This window comes from Dendrobates tinctorius, unplaced genomic scaffold (genome assembly GCF_039654945.1).
Source record: "Dendrobates tinctorius isolate UK_male_01 unplaced genomic scaffold, ASM3965494v1 ptg000171l, whole genome shotgun sequence".
Classification (NCBI taxonomy): Eukaryota; Metazoa; Chordata; class Amphibia; order Anura; family Dendrobatidae; genus Dendrobates; species Dendrobates tinctorius.
The window spans coordinates 25040268-25058452 of record NW_027361838.1 but is presented as its reverse complement, the minus strand read 5'-3'; positions in this window follow the sequence as shown (position 1 = coordinate 25058452).

Below are 18185 nucleotides of genomic sequence, written 5' to 3'. Positions count from 1 at the left end.
CAACCGGATGGAAAATCACCCAGATGTCTGGAATTCAGATATCTATATCTCTACCAGTGACTAGACCCTGCTTAGTGCCATTTTGCTGTTTCTCATTGTATGCTGATTCTTATTTTTAGGTATTTATTTTTTTACCTCTTTTGTAGTTTCTATAGGGGAACCAAACCTGTGATCATTTGATACTCTATGCTTCAATACTTCACTTTTGCAGTATATGGTCTCCTGTGAAGCATGGCCACAGCCTAGGCTTCATATTGGGAGTATCAACATGGCAGGCTCAGGTACCCGACAGCCATGGCAACTTAAATGCACCCCACGATCTTGTCATGTAGGAGGGTGGGGGGCAATGACCTTCCAAACTATTGCCGTGGTAGGATCGTACCTTTGGGCATCACGGTGACTCAGTAATGGAGTCCTGGGTTCAAATCCCACTAAGGACAACATCTGCAAGGAGTTTGTATGTTCTCCCCGTGTTTGTGTGGGTTTCCTCCGTGTTCTCCGGTTTCCTCCCACATTACAAAGACAAACTGATAGGGAATCTACAGTGGGGAAAAAAAAGTATTTAGGCAGCCAACAATTGAGCAAGTTCTCCCGCTTCGTAAGAAGCATATGAAGGTCCTGGAGTCTCCAGATCTCAACCCCATAGAAAACCTTTCGAGGGATTTGAATTTCTGTTTCCCAAAGACAGGCTCAAAACATCACTGCTCTAGAGGTGATCTGCATGGAGGAATGGGCCAACATACAGTTAGGTCCATATATATTTGGACAGAGGCAACATTTTTCTAATTTTGGTTCTAGACATTACCACAATGAATTTAACAAAACTATTCAGATACAGTTGAAGTTCAGACTTTCAGCTTTCATTTGAAGGTATCCACATTAAAATTGGATGAAGGGTTTAGGAGTTTCAGCTCCTTAACATGTGCCACCCTGTTTTTAAAGGGACCAAAAGTAATTGGACAGATTAAATAATTGTAAATAAAATGTTCATTTCTAGTACTTGGTTGAAAACCCTTTGTTGGCAATGACTGCCTGAAGTCTTTAACTCATGGACATCACCAGACGCTGTGTTTCCTCCTTTTTGATGCTCTGCCAAGCCTTCACTGCGGTGGTTTTCAGTTGCTGTTTGTTTGTGCGCTTTTCTGTCTGAAGTTTAGTCTTTAACAAGTGAAATGCATGCTCAATTGGGTTGAGATCAGGTGACTGACTTGGCCATTCAAGGATATTCCACTTATTTGCGTTAATAAACTCCTGGGTTGCTTTGGCTTTATGTTTTGGGTCATTGTCCATCTGTAGTATGAAACGACGCCCAATCAGTTTGGCTGCATTTGGCTGGATCTGAGCACACAGTATAGCTCTGAATACCTCAGAATTCATTCGGCTGCTTCTGTCCTGTGTCACCTCATCAAGAAACACTAGTGACCCAGTGCCACTGGCAGCCATGCATGCCCAAGCCATCACACTGCCTCCGCCGTGTTTTACAGATGATGTGGTATGCTTTGGATCATGAGCTGTACCACGCCTTCGCCATACTTTTCTCTTTCCATCATTCTGGTAGAGGCTGATCTTGGTTTCATCTGTCCAAAGAATGTTCTTCCAGAACTGTGCTAGCTTTTTTAGATGTTTTTTAGCAAAGTCCAGTCTAGCCTTTTTATTCTTGATGCTTATGAGTGCCTTGCACCGTGCAGTGAACCCTCTGTATATACTTTCATGCAGTCTTCTCTTTATGGTAGATTTGGATATTGATACGCCTACCTCCTGGAGAGTGTTGTTCACTTGGTTGGCTGTTGTGAAGGGGTTTCTCTTCACCATGGAGACTATTCTGCGATCATCCACCACTGTTGTCTTCCAAGGGCGCCCAGGTCTTTTTGCATTGATGAGTTCACCAGTGCTTTCCTTCTTTCTCAGGATGTACCAAACTATAGATTTTGCCACTCCTAATGTTGTAGCAATTTCTCGGATGGGTTTTTTCTGTTTTTGCAGCGTAAGGATGGCTTGTTTCACCTGCATGGAGAGCTCCTTTGACCGCATGTTTCCTTCACAGCAAAACCTTCCAAATGCAAGCACCACACCTCAAATCAACTCCAGGCCTTTTATCTGCTTAATTGAGAATGACATAACGAAGGGATTGCCCACACCTGTCCATGAAATAGCCTTGGAGTCAATTGGCCAATTACTTGTGGTCCCTTTAAAAACAGGGTGGCACATGTTAAGGAGCTGAAACTCCTAAACCCTTCATCCAATTTTAATGTGGATACCCTCAAATGAAAGCTGAAAGTCTGAACTTCAACTGCATCTGAATTGTTTTGTTTAAAATTCATTGTGGTAATGTCTAGAACCAAAATTAGAAAAATGTTGTCTCTGTCCAAATATATATGGACCTAACTGTATCACCAACAGTGTGTGCCAACTTTTTGAAGACTAACAGAAAACGTTTGATCTCTGTCATTGCCAACAAATAATTAACAAAATATTGAGATGAACTTTTGTTAATGACCAAATACTTATTTTCCACTATAATTTGCAAAATAAGTCTTGCCAAATCAGACAAGGTGATTTTCTGGATTTGTTTTCTCATTTTGACTCTCATAGTTGAGGTCTACCTATGATGTCAGTTACAGCCCTCTCTCATCTTTTTAAGTGGGAGAACTTGCCCTTTTGGTGGCTGACTAAATACTTTTTTCCCCCACTGTAGATTGTGAGCCCCATCGGGGACTGAGATGATAATGTGAGCAAACTGCAAAGTGCTGCGGAATATGTTGGCGCTATATAAAAATGAATATTATTATTATCGTACATTTTAAATGTTTGTCAGTGATGGGCAGCTGCATATAACGAGTTTACAGCAGCGACGAGATCTCTCTCGGGCCGCTACAGTTAGAAGCAAGTGCTGGCTGTGCAAGGGTGTGTGCACATGCTGTGGATTCTGCTGCGGTTCCGCAGCGGATTTGGCCACTGCGGATCCGCAGCAGTTTTAGCTGCGGTGTACAGTACCATAATATCCTATGGATATTAAAAACCGCAGCGCAGACGGTGCGGATTTTTCCGCGCGGTTTTCCTGCAGTTTCAAAACCGCAGAAAGAATTGACATGTCAATTCTTTCTGCGGATTCCGCTGCGGTTTGCCATCCCCTCCATTGTGGAGATGAAAAAACGCAGGCCAATCCGCAGGTCTTTTGACCTGCAGATTTAGATTTACCTGCAGATTTTACAAAATCTGCGCTGCCAAATCCGCAGAGCATTCCGCAGCGTGTGCACACACCCTAACACAACTGGCACCTGACTTCTGTGGCTCGGATTCAGCTCCATAGAGCCACTCTATGATAATTATTCATAAGGTGTAAAGGGGCTATAGTTCATATTGTGAATTCTGGTGACAGACCCATTTTTAATTTTAACCCCTTAGTGATGTAGCAAATTTTTTAAATTCTAACCAATGTCACTATGTGGTGATAACTCTGGATCGCTTCAACAAATCCCATTGATTTTTAGATTGTTTTTCGTGGCACATTATACCATAATTTATGATAATGCTAAATTTAGGTTGATACGTTTTGTGTTTATTTATAAAAAAAAAAATCCGAAACTTGACAAAAATGAATAAAAAAAATTGCAATTTTCAAACTTTGATTATCCCTTTAATGCAGATACTCATGACACACAAAAACAATAATAAAGAATATTTCCCACATGTCTGCCTTACATCAGCAGCATTTTTAAAACACCAATCTATTTAGTTAGCCTTTTAGGAGGTTTAAAACTGTGGCAGTGATTTTTCATTTGTTAAAGGAAATGTACAAAATTTATTTTTTTGAGGGACCTATCCAGTTTTTAAGTGACTTTGGGGGTCCCACATATTGAAAAATCTCAAACGTGATACCATTTTAATAACAGCACCCCCTGACATATTGAAAACTGCTGTCAGATAGTTTATTAACCCTTCAGGTGATTTTCAGGAATTAATGCAAAGTGGCATAGCAGGAAGGAAAAAGTATGTTTTTTTTTTTTTTTTAACCACTTAATTATCGCTAACTTCTGAACCAACCACTATAGCCGGGGGGCTCTAAGGCCGCTATTTGGCCATGAACTGCTATGACAAACATCAGGACCATACAGTCATGATCTTGTGTGTCAATTAGATTAACCCCTTTCTGACATCAGACGTACTATCCCGTCCATGGGACCCGGGCCCCTATGCCCATGGACGGGATAGTACGTCTAGCGCGATCAGCGGCGCCCACGTGGTGAGCGCCGCTGATCGCAGCGGGGTGTCAGCTGATTATCACAGCTGACACCCGGCACAATGTGTCAGGGGTGGTCATGGACCGCCCCTGACACGTTAACCCCTTGCACACCGCGATCAAACATGATCGCGGTGTACCGGGGGTTAAAGGGAAGCATCGGCAGGGAGGGGGCTCCCTCCGTGCTTCCCTGAGCCCCCCACAGCAGCGCAATGTGCAGTGCTGCTGCGGGGGGCTCCTTCCCAGCAGGCCCCCGAATCCAAGATGGCGACGGGGGCCTTCGGGGGCCTGCAGGGAGCTGACTTCCTCAGTGCCTGCAAAGCGCAGGCATGAGGAGGTCTGCAGCAGTGCCTGTGACAGATCGCTGATCTGTCACAGTGATCTGTGATGTGACAGATCAGCAATCTGTCACATGACAGTGATGTCCCACCTGGGACTATGTAATAAAGTTTAAAAAAAAAAGTGTTAAAAATTTTTTTAAAAAATCGCCAAATAAACGAGAAAAAAAAAATATTCCCCCAATAAATCCATTTTTCGGAAATTAAAAACAAACAATAAAAGTACACATATTGGGTATCGCCGCGTCCGTAACGACCTGCCCTATAAAACTGTCCCATTAGTTAACCCCTTAAAAGATAAATCATTTTTTGCTTCGTTTTTTTATTTTTATCTTACCGCCAAACAAAAAGAGCAATAACGCGCGATCAAAAAGACGCATATAAATATCCATGGTACCACTGAAAACGTCCTCTTGTCCCGCAAAAAACGAGCCGCCACACAGCATCTTCAGCGAAAAAATATAAGTTATAGCTCGTAGAATAAAGCGATGCAAAAATAATTATTTTTTTATATAAAATAGTTTTCATTGCATAAAACCAACAAAACATAAAAAAATGACCTAAATGAGGTATCACTGTAACCGTACTGACCCGAAGAATAAAACCGCTTTATCAATTTTACCGCACACGGAACGGTGTAAACGCACCCCCCCCAAAAGAAATTCATGAAACGCTGGTTTTTGTTCATTCTGCGTCCCAAAAATCGGAATAAAAAGCGATCAAAAAATGTCACGTGCCCGAAAATGGTACCAATAAATACATCAACTCGTCCCGCAAAAAATAAGACCTCACATGACTCGGTGGGTCAAAATACGGAAAAATTATAGCTCTCAATATGTGGTGATGCAAAAACTATTTTTACAATAAAAAGCGTCTTTTAGCGTATGACAGCTGCCAAACATAAAAACCCGCTATAAATAGTAAATCAAACCCCCCGTTATCACCCCCTTAGTTAGGGAAAAATAATAAAATTAAAAGAAAATGTATTTATTTCCATTTTCCCATTAGGGTTAGGGTTGGAGTTAGAATTGGGGGTTTCCACTGTTTGGGCACATCAGGTGCTCTCCAAATGCAACATGGCGTCTGATCTCAATTCCAGCCAATTCGGAGTTGAAAAAGTCAAATGGTGCTCCTTCCCTTCCAAGCTCTGACATGCGCCCAAACAGTGTTTTACCCCCACATGTAGGGTATCAGCCTACTAAGCACAAATTGCAAAACAACTTTTGGGGTCCAATTTCTCCTGTTACCCTTAGGAAAATAAAAAATTGGGGGCAAAAATATCATGTTTGTGGAAAAAAATGATTTTTTTATTTTCACGCCCGGGCGTTATAAACTTCTGTGAAGCACTTGGGCGTTCAAAGTGCTCACCACACATCTAGGTAAGTTCCGTGGGGGGTCTAGTGTCCAAAATGGGGACACTTGTGGGGAGTTTCAATAGTTTAGGTACATCATGGGCTATCCAAACGTGCATGACACGCGCAGACCATTCCAAAACGTCACTACTTCCCTTCCGATCCCCGACGTGTGTCCCATACAGTAGTTTTCTCCCAAATATGGGGTGTCAGCGTACTCAGGACAAATTGGACAACTTTTGGGGTTCAATTTCTCCTGTTACCCTTGGGAAAATAAAAAAATTGGGGGCTAATTGATCATGTTTGTGGAAAAAATACAATTTTTTTTATTTTCATGCCCGGGTATTATAAACTTCTGTGAAGCCCTTGGGGGTTCAAAGTGCTCACCACACATCTAGATAAGTTCCTTGGGGTGGGTCTAGTTTCCAAAATGGTGTCATTTGTGGGGGGTTTCCACTGTTTTGGTACATCAGGGGTTTTCCAGTCGCAACATGGTGTCCGGTCTCAATTCCAGCCAAAAACTTCAAATGGCGCTGCTTCCCTTCCGAGCTCTGCCATGCGCCCAAATAGTGGTTTACCCCCACATGTGGGGTATCAGCATACTCAGGACAAATTGCACAATAACTTTTAGGGTCCTGTTACCCTTGGAAAAATAAGAATTGAGGGTGAAAAGATCATTTTTGTGTAAAAAATGATTTTTTAATTGTACTGCTGTACGTTATAAACTTCTGTGAAGCCCTTGTGTGTTCAAATTTCTCACCACATATCTAGATAAGTTCCTTGGGGGGTCTAGTTTCCAAAATGTGGTCACTTGTGGGAGGTTTCCACTGTTTAGGTACATCAGGGGCTCTCCAAATGTGACATGGCGTCCGATCTGAATTCCAGCCAATTTTGCATTGAAAAAGTCAAACGGCGCTCCTTCCCTTCTGAGCTCTGCCATGCACCGAAACAGTGGTTCCCCCCCACATATCAGGTATCAGCGTACTCAGGATAAATTGCACAATAACTTTTGCAGTCCAATTTCTCCTGTTACCCTTGGTCAAATTAAAAAAATTGAACCTGAAGTATTTTTTTTTGTGAAAAAAAGTTAAATGTTCATTTTTTTTTTTTTTAAATATTCAAAAAATTCCTGTGACGCACCTAAAGGGTTAATAAACTTCTTGAATGTGGTTTTGAGCACCTTAAGGGGTGCAGTTTTTAGAATGGTGTCACTTTTGGGTATTTTCTATCATATAGACCCCTCAAAGTGGCTTCAAATGTGATGTGGTCCGTAAAAATAAAATGGTGTTGCAAAAATGAGAAATCGCTGGTCAATTTTTAACCCTTAAAACTTCCTAACAAAAAAAAATTTTGGTTCCAAATTGTGCTGATGTAAAGTAAACATGTGGGAAATGTTATTTATTAAGCTTTTTGTGTGCCGTATCTCTGTGATTTAAGGGCATAAAAATTAAAAGTTGGAAATTTGCGAAATTTTCGCCAAATTACCGTTTTTTTCACAAACGCAAGTTATTTGAATGAAATTTTACCACTATCATGAAGTACAATATGTCATGAGAAAACAATGTCAGAATCACCGAGATCAATGGAAACGTTCCAGAGTTATTACCTCATAAAGGGACAGTGGTCAGAATTGTAAAAATTGGCCCGGTCATGAACGTGCAAACCACCCTTGGGGGTGAAGGGGTTAAAGCAGAAGCCCCCACAATCTGTCAACCATTTATTTGACGTAGTCACTTTAAACAGCAGCAACTAAGGGATTAAACAGATATGGATGGTGACAACACTGATCGCTTGTGATACAGCAAGTTGTCAGCTTTAAGGGCCTGTCACACTAAGCGATATCGCTATAACGTCGCTGGTTTTTGTGACGCTGCAGCGATATTGCTATGTCTGATACTTACCTCCGACCGCTCGCCCGCTGGTTATCGCTGATCACGCGAGAATGTCCTGGACCGTTTCTTGTCGTCAGCAACGCGGGCGGGAGGACGTCAGGATCGCCTCGTCTGACAGGTAAGTAACGACCCCTGTCCCCTGCGATGTTGCTGGTGAGATCTGCCTGTGTGGCAGCTCACTAGCGACCACTTAGCGATGCACCAGCGATCCATATCGCTGGTCTGGATCACTAGTGCATCGCTAAGTGTGACAGTACCTATAGTGTACATTTGACAGCTGCTGAATTGTCACCTGTATGGGGATGATATTCTCTTATATCTCAGGTCAGTAAAAAGACGTATTGGCTGTCATTAAGGGTTTAATAGATGCTGTTATGTCTCCTTATTTTAACAAGTATATGTTTTAGTCTGCTGCAGTTGTAATACCCCCCCCCCCAAAAAAAAAAACCAAAAACAAAAAACAGTACTCGCCTTTTTCTTTTTCATAACTATCCATCAGTACCCCCCCAGCAATGCTCCCTGACTTTGCTTATATATATAGCCGATGCATGATTGCTGCGGCCAATCAGTGGCTGCAGCAGTTATGTCCCATAAACAGGCAATCCATGCATGTGTTGTCGCTGCTGAACATCCGCGAGACATGCAGGTGCGGGGACCCAAGCATATTATACCAGTATGCCGAAGACACTTGGATAGCACCCGAGCATGCCTGGATAACAACGTATACAAGCACATTCTCTCCTCACAAGTCATTATATTAGTATTCCTACGCTATGTAGTGTGTGTGTGTGTGTGTGTGTATATATATATATATATATATATATATATATATATATATATATATATATATATGTATTCACCTATTCAGTATTGCACGCAGTGTGTATGTAAGATATGCATGTTCTGAATGTAATAATGGTAAAATGATGAGCGCAAAATATAAAATGTAAAAAGTTTTGCCAATCTGTAAACGGTCATATTCGGCATGTTGTGTTGCTGGTTTTGGTTTTCCTCCAGTGCTGTGTCTGGTTATTATTGTTGCTCTGTGGAAATCTGTGGTCGTCTGCTGCGGCAGGCTGCCTCCCATTCATAGATAAAACGTCCTGAACGCCATTTTTCCAAATGTTGATTGACATTTACTAAAGCCCCTGACCCCATGAACACTCGATAGCTGTGGGATGTTGAGTTGTGACAGCTCTGTCTCAAGTCCCCCAAGCACAAGAATGCTTGGCTCTGTTTTCTCTTGTGGAGAGCCGCTGCTAGGCTCCTGGAAGCAGCTGATTTTTCGAAGACTAAAAGGATCGGCCGTTGGTATTCTCACATGTCTATTCATTTTCCTCTCTAACTTTATCTATCAATGGTCATATCAGGGAGTTCGGACGACTTTAGTCTGTATATGGAGGTCTTAAAGGGGATTTCCACCAATCAAAGTACATTTTTATCAATATGTCTTGGAATGATAGTAAGTTCCACAATTAGTTATGTTGAAGTGTCCTTGTGCTGAGATAATCTTATAAATGTGTCCCTACTGAGTAATGGCTGTGTCTTACCGTACAGGAACATGGTATGATCATACCACAGCCCCTGGGCAGGGTGGAAGCAAAAGAGAGGATACAGACATTACAGCATGGGATCACAGCTGATCCTTTCTGTGATTTAAAGCTTTTGGGGCTTGGTTTTGGAACATGATGTACCTTGAGCCTCCTTCACACGCCCGTAAAAAACTGGTGCTATTTGTGTTTCCCATCAGTGTGTCATCCGTGTCTTTGTTTCCATCAGTGTATCATCAGTGTGTCTGTTTTTACCAACGGTGTCATCAGTGTTTTTCCTACATGGTTAAGTAAAGAATTAAATTACAAAGCTGCTCCTATACTTCACAATATTAAACATGTACAGCACACTGATGCCATGTTCATGTCTTTCACCGACCCATAGACTTGTATTGGCCCTTGACATCCGTGATGCTGGAAAAAACTGACATGTGCATATCAGCATTAGTTATAGTGGGTATGTGCGACATCCATGATGCAAACGAATACCACACGTACTGTAAGCAGGGATATGAGAAGGAGGTCTTGCTGAAAGAATCCGCTGTGATCCCATGCTGTCCTGTCTGTTTACTCTTTTGCTTTCTCCCTTAGTCAGAAGCTCTTGTATGTGCAGTCCATAAACTGGAGCAGCTGGTCAGGGTCAGACACGGCCATTACACAGTACGTAGCTGGGACACACTTAGTAGATTGTTTAAAAATAGGAACATTTTTGCGACTTCCAATTGTGGAAATTATTATTATTCCAAGATCTATTTGACTTTAATGTACATTGTTCATGGCAAAACTCCTTTAAGCGTAAGGTTATGTTCACACGTAGAGTTTGTGATGTTTTTTTTTTCTAAGACAAAACCTGCTCTTTTAGCAGTAAGAAGCTTGCCTCAAGCAGGTTTTGCTTAGTTTTTGTTGCGTTTTTTTGCTACTTTTTTTAGTCAGAGTACATTTGTCTCTTTTGCATGCTGATAGTTTAATGCATAAAAAAATGTGATTCTACATCATCAGGTTTTTGCACCAAAAACACAGCAAAACCTTATACCTGTGTTTATTGCAGTCTTTCACCACTCATTGCTTTCAATGGGTGAAAAACACTGAAATAAGTGACCTGCTCTATTGTGCAAAAAAACATGCAAAACACAGAATACTGAGGACTAAAAAAAAAAACAAGCTGTGTGCATGAGATTGCTGAAATCTCATAAACTTTGCCTGTATGGTAAAACGCAGCTGACAATTTGCGTTAAAAAAAGCAAACAAAAGAAAAACACCGGGGAAAAAAGCAACGTGTAAACTTAGCCTTTAAAGGGGCAAACTGGTGAAAACTAAGCGGAACACAAGTATTTATTGATGTTCAGTATTGGTTTTATTCGCCCTGTGTTTTATAATTTTTCAGTATAGGACAAAGCTGAAAATATCATCTAATGTTTCACTTTTGCACCAATTCAATGATCTGCTGTAAATGTAAAAAATTGATTTGTGGGTAAAAAATGTTTCTTGCCTCTGACCCCACTAATCCCTGGAGTTAGAGGATGATTGTGGCTCTGGCTGAAAATATCATCTAATGTTTCACTTTTGCACCAATTCAATGATCTGCTGTAAATGTAAAAAATTGATTTGTGGGTAAAAAATGTTTCTTGCTTCTGACCCAACTAATCCCTGGAGTTAGAGGATGATTGTGGCTCTTGGGTTATAATGCGTTTCCCATTCTTGTTCCAATGCTGCTTCCACGTCACAGAGCAATCAGTACAGGAGTTGTACAGGCAAGCAAAGCCGTCTCTAGAACTGTTCCACGGGGCTCAAAAACACTGATTATATAAGATCAGCAGTGTGGCTCCGTCTGATTATTCTTAGAAGTTTCATTTTGCTGTGTCTGGATATCTGGAACGTGGAACTAATGCTTTTTTGCCTCAGGATTGTTAAGATTCTGTCCTAGTATCAGTTACATGTCCTTGCTTCTCTTAGGGCCCCGTTACATTTAGCGATGCTCCAGCGATCCCGACAATGATATGACCTGGTCAGGATGGCTGGTGCATCGCTAAATGGTCGCTAGTGAGCTGCCAAACAGGCAGATCTCACCAGCGACGCAGCAGCGATAAGCGATCCGTCGGCGGTCGCTCTTACCGTCACACCGCAGATGATGGATGATGATGAATTCTGCCTACATCCATGCATCGCTAGTCGGCGCCAGCGGGTTGCCAACAAGTCACGCTAGCGATATCGCAGTTGCATCACAAAATCGGTGACGCTTTAGCAATTTCGCTAGCTATCTTGCTATGTGAGAAGGGGGCTTTAAGCTGGGTTCACATTTGTGGTTTAGTCCGCTGCGTTTGATGCGCATACGTCCTGTGTCTCTATCTTTAACATGGGGTACGCAGAGACGTGCGTTCGGGTGCGTCTTTTCACCGAATGCATCTTGTTGCATTTTTTGCAGCCTCAAATATCCGCTGTCATCCGCATGCGGATGACGTGCCGTTAAAAAAAAAAAAAAAAAAAGCATTACTGGCTATGGAAACGCAAGCGTACGCAACGCGTTTGCGGACACAAGAATTTACATAAGACGCCCATTGGGCGTGGCTTGTGTAAATTCAAAAATTTGCCAGGAAAATAGCACTTGCCTATAGTACGCAAACGCTTGCATGCGTTTGCGGTTGCAGACAATATGCTGCGGACTCGACCGCAAATGTGAACCTAGCCTTAGAGATTATATTTGTAGACTCTTTAAAATCAGCAGTGTTAAAGGGAATGTGTCATCAGAAAAGGACCTATTGTTTTATAGTTGAAGGAAGACAGAAGTCCATGGAGTTCAAGCTATAACTTGAACACTCAGGTCATTATGTTAAATATATTTTTTTTTTGCTTTAACTGATTTGTGTCCATACACAGGCAGTGAATGACTTATACAAAGCATTCACTAAATCAATTCTGAACTTTGGAGGCACTGATGCTTCCAATTTCTGGTCACTACATAGGTTACCAGCCCAGGAGCCGAGTTTGCATCTTGATCAGCAGACACTGGCTGTGTTACACAGCCAGCATGTGCCTCTAGCTTCAGCTGCACTGTTCGCTGCTGTTAACCTCTTAAGTGCTGCTGTTAGTCTCTGACAGTGGTATTTAAAGCACATGGTCCACGAGTGCATGCCATATCGGCTTGACAATTTGATTGTAGGGTGTTAATGTCAGGGGCCTGAGGAATCACCCCCAAATCACACCTCTTCCCCATTAAAATTAAGACCGGTCCAGTGGCCATGCAGGTAATCTGTGCCAACTGGATGGGAGCCCTGAGAAATTCCTACTACCGGTTAGCCTCTGCAGCTCTTCTTTGGATTAGGTGGCCAGGCGCATCGTACATGTGACCTGAAGCCAAACTGGCTAGTCAACAGAAGAGCTGCAAGTGCTGTTAGGTAGGAGGTGGTTCTTGGGGCTCGCGTCGAGTGTGCACAGATTATTAACATGGCTTGTCCTGCATATTGATTTGCACCATCTCTACTGCTAAGACTCCTTGTATTTCTAGCAATGTGTCCCAATCCCTATGCTGGCTGTGGGTCCGGTCTTAGACTTTTAGGTCCAACTTGGATCTTTGTTTTATCCATGTTTAATATAAAATGTGTCATAATTGAACAGTAACTATAAGATCCAGCATCAGTACAGTTTGTTCAAGGACCGTCAAGCAGCACTGCTCCAGGGGTCGTGTGGTCACGTATAGTACTGACGAAAAGTTTGGACACAACTTCTCATTCAAAAAGTTTTCTTTATTTTAATGACTATGAAAATTGTAGATTCACTCTGAAGGCATCAAAACTATGAATTAACACATGTGGAATTATATAATTAACAAAAAAGTGTGAAACAATTGAAAATACTGTGTCTTATATTCTAGGTTCTTCAAAGTAGCCACCTTTTGCTTTGATTACTGCTTTGCACACGCTTGACATTCGTTTGATGAGCTTCAAGTGGTAGTCACCGGAAATGGTTTTCACTTCACAGGTGTGCCCTGTCAGGTTTAATAAGTGGGATTTCTTGCCTTATAAATGGGGTTGAGACCATCAGTTGTGTTGTGCAGAAGTCTGTGGTGGTTACACAGCTGATAGTCCAACTGAATAGACTGTTAGCTGCTTTTTTCTTGCCATAATACAAATTCTAAGTAAAGAAAAACGAGTGGCCATCATTACTTTAAAAAATAAAGGTCATTTATCCCGAATAATTGGGAAAACTTTGAAAGTGTCCCCAAGTGCAGTGGCAAAAACCATCAAGCGCTACAATAAAACTGGCTCACATGATGACCGCCCCAGGAAAGGAAGACCAAGAGTCACCTCTGCTGTGGAGGATAAGTTCACCCTAGTCACCAGCCTCAGAAATCGCAGGTACTGTGTCTTTGTGCGATGCAGAAAAGGTGAACGGATGGACTCTACATGCCTGGTTCCCACCGTGAAGCATGGAGGAGGAGGTGTGGGGGTGCATTGCTGGAGACAGTGTTGGGGATTTATTCAAAATTGAAGGCATACTGAGCCAGCATGGCTACCCCACAGCATCTTGCAGCGCATGCTATTCCATCCGGTTTGCGTTTAGTTGGACCATCATTTATTTTTCAACAGGACAATGACCCCAAACACACCTCCAGGCTGTGTATGGGCTATTTGACCAAGAAGGAGAGTGATGGGGTGCTACGCCAGATGACCTGGCCTCCACGGTCACCAGACCTGAACCCAATTGAGATGGTTTGGGGTGAGCTGGACCGCAGAGAGAAGGCAAAAGGGCCAACGAGTGCTATGCATCTTTGGGAACTCCTTCAAGACTGTTGGAAAACCATTTCCCGTGACTACCTCTTGAAGCTCATCAAGAGAATGCCAAGAGTGTGCAAAGCAGTGATCAAAGCAAAAGGTGGCTACTTTGAAGAACTTAGAATATAAGACATATTTTCAGTTTCACACTTTTGTGTTAATTATATAATTCCACATGTGTTAATTCATAGTTTTGATGCCTTCAGAGTGAATCTACAATTTTCAGAGTCATGAAAATAAAGAAGACTCTTTGACTGAGAAGGTGTGTCCAAACTTTTGGTCTGTACTGTGTATCCAGCAGCCTATTGAAATAACACATTCTATTACCTAACCTCGTGTATTTTATGGAGCAGCATGGCTAACTGCTGTCAGTGGTGTGGTCATTCAACATTAGCCATCCTGAAGAATTATACCCTAGCCGCTGGCCAGAAGGCTGTCCATTATATATATGTTTTCATTATCACCTTCTTCAGAATTCCACATTTAGTACAAGTAGGACATTACTGCTCTCTTTTTTGCTAGGTTGCTCCATATACGGTAATCTACTTTGATCAGCAATAATACTATAGTCTTATGTGTTGTGAAACTGTATCTTCATAACCTCATTACAGATTTATTATGGATCATGAGAATTACTGTGCTTTTATATGGGTGGGGGGAGACTGTCTAAAATAGACTCTACTAAGCCAATTTCTGCACCAATTACACCTGCACTGAGTGATCTTTACAGCAATAGCTATAATGAGTAATTCACTTTAGTAGCCATATCATACATGACATTATGAATGGAGCCCTAGTCATCTATAAGCAGGGGCTGACAGCAGCCATATCCGTGTGGTGTCATCGGTGACCTGACTGTGCTGTGGCGGATGTGCAATGTGTCATGTGTGCGGTGTGGTTTTCATTTAATATTTTCATTGTATTCTCAGAGTGCTATAAATCTGCAGACTATACAAATTATAGGAGGTTGACATTTTATCATTGTTCTTATTGTATTTTTAAATCTGATGTGCTGTACTGTACTTTAATTAAAGGATTAGTCCCATCTTCATAAAGGGTATTATTGGATTGCTTTTGTAAAGCAATTTTGCTATTTACTGCTTATTAAAAATTTCAGCCATTCTTGAGATACTAAGACTTTTGCTTTGTTTACTGTCCGTTTCCTTGGAGACTGACCACCACTGCTAGGCAGCAGAACATATTTTGGAGTTTTGCTATTTAGATAGTTTTTTTTTTTTTTTTTTAGCTCAGATTCTGCTCCAATACCTCCTATGAAACTCCATGTGCACATAGCCTTACCTCTTAATCCTTGCCACCTTCACCCCATTACTTACAAGCTAAACATCAGCAGTGTTCCATCTGCTAGCTGTAAAGAAAAGTGTTAAAGGGGTATCTGGTCTAGAATGAAAAGTCTGCAGTCATTCTGTGTGACTGCAGACTTGTGAATCCTCCCTGGACACGCTCTGTGCGCGACGAGGATGCGTCGGTGTTTCCTCCGGGAACGGTGGTGAAGTGTGTGAAATGCATAGTCCTGAACCCATCTAGTGGGCGCCTTGCTCAAGTGTGCCAGTGTTATAAAGCAGTAGATTGCAAAAGTACGTGTTTTAACTAGATCAATCTTTGAAGATGGGCATAACCCAGGGGTGGGCAATTAATTTTCCTGAGGAGGCGCATGTGAGACTGTGACTGTTGTGGAGGCCGAACCAATAGATTTAAATTAAAGGGGTTGTCCGGGCTTTTCACATAATCTCAGTGCATATCTGGGCTGCAGAATGCTGACAATAAGTAATTTACCTTCTGTGGCCAGTCTGCACGGTTTCCAAGATATCATCTCTTGCTTCTAAGCTAAACGTCCGGGGGGTGTTCTGGCATTGAAATGAGAACTGGTCGTTTCCTCCTACTCTACTAAACACATGCCCTCTATAGCAACAACCCCACCCTCCATAGCAACAGGCCCTCCCCGACCACATGAAGAAGCCCTCATCACACAGTAACAAATCCTCCCCCTCTCGCAGCCTCAGTGCAGAGAGCAGCTGGTCCTCCCCCAGACACACACTGAACAGTGATCTATGGAAAGTGAAGCTAGTGAGGAGGAAACGACCAGTTCTCATTTCAATGCCAGAACACACCCCCCCTGGACGTTTTTCTTACAAGCAAGAGATCATATCTTGGAAACCGTGCAGACTGTCCACAGAAGGTAAATTACTTATTGTCAACATTCTGCAGCCCAGATATGCACTGAGATTGTGAAAAGCCCGGACAACCCCTTTAATTCTGCTCAATATTAATAACATAATTATTCGATATTGTATTACTTAATATTGAGCAGAATGAAGTGTACTGACACCCCCCATATACCGTATGAGCCCCCACACAGTCCCCTACATACAGTGTGAGCCCCCACATAGCCTCCCCATATACAATATTAGCTCTCACATAGCCCCCTAAATACAGTATGAGCTCTCATATAGCCTCCTATATACAGGCACACAGCCCATACACATAGGAAAAAAAGAAAACCACAAATACCTCTCTCCTGTACTCCTGAAGTGACATCGTCACTTCTGCTCTCAGTCACACACGCTGATTTGGTGGAAGAAGGAGCTGACTGCTCTGTCCTCCACCAATGTGTCCACCACTATCTGCAGATAGCGGTGACAAAGAGATCTTGGTGACGGTGGGCAGTTGGCGGGCGAGGGCATGATGCAACCACATGTACTTTGCCTGTGTCTGGTATAACCCTTAAATGATATTTATTTTGTTATCATTCCTTCATTTTTTTTCACCTCTGCCATTGTAGATGTCTACATGCTCCTCTGCCTGTGTAGGCAACATCCTGTGATTATAATTTTTTCCCCAAAACAAACCCATAATGCCCTACTGGTGTTCCTGTACTGCTCCATGCTCAGTGGCCATCCTATAACTATACTAGCTGAAGAGCCCGGCGCTGCCCGGGCATACTAACTAACTACGGTTAGTTATAACAAATTATTATAATGAATGAATATATATATATATATATATATATATATATATATATATATATATATATATATATATATATATATATATAGATAGATATAGTGTATAGCCCCACCTACTCCACATAGCCACATTCACTATAATATCCCACATCATCCCGTCAGCCAGTGCTACCGGACAACTACCACTAATATCCCACATCATCCCGTCACATCCGCCTGACTACTAATATCCCAAATCATCCCGTTAAAGCCACCGGATTGCTACCCCTAATATCCCACATCATCCCGTCAGCCAGAGCCACCGGACAACTACCACTAGTATCCCACATCATCCCGTCACATCCGCCGGACTACTACCCCTAATATCCCACATCATCCTGTCAGCCAGAGCCACCGGACAACTACCCCTAATATCCCACATCATCCCGTTAAAGCCACCGGACTACTACCCCTAATATTCCACATCATCTCGTCAGCCAGCGCCACCGGACTACTACCCCTAATATCCCACATCATCCCGTCACATCCGCTGGACTACTAGCCCTAATATCCCACATCATCCCGTCACATCCGCCGGACTACTAGCCCTAATATCCCACATCATCCCGTCAGCCAGAGCTACTGGACTACTACCCTTAATATCGCACATCATACAATCAGCCAGAGCCACCGGACTACTAACCCTAATATCCCCCATCATCCTGTCAGCCAGAGCCACCGGACTACTCCCCCTAATATCCTGCATCATCCCGTCAGCCTGGGGTCAGAACCAGAGCGCTGAGTGGAACGGTCCTAACTTCCATACAGGAGATCCCTTTAAGAGAGCCTGGGGTCAGTACCAGAGCATTTGAAGGCAATTGCCCTGACTTCCATACCGGGGATCCCTTTAAGAGAGGCCTGGGGTCAGAACCGAAGCACTGGATGGATTTGCTCTGCTTTCCATAACTGAGATCCCTTTAAGAAAGGCCTGGGGTCAGTACCAAAACGCTGAGTTGATTTTCCCTAACTTGCATACCATTGATCCATGGGAGGGGGGATTCATTTCTGTCATATACTCTGT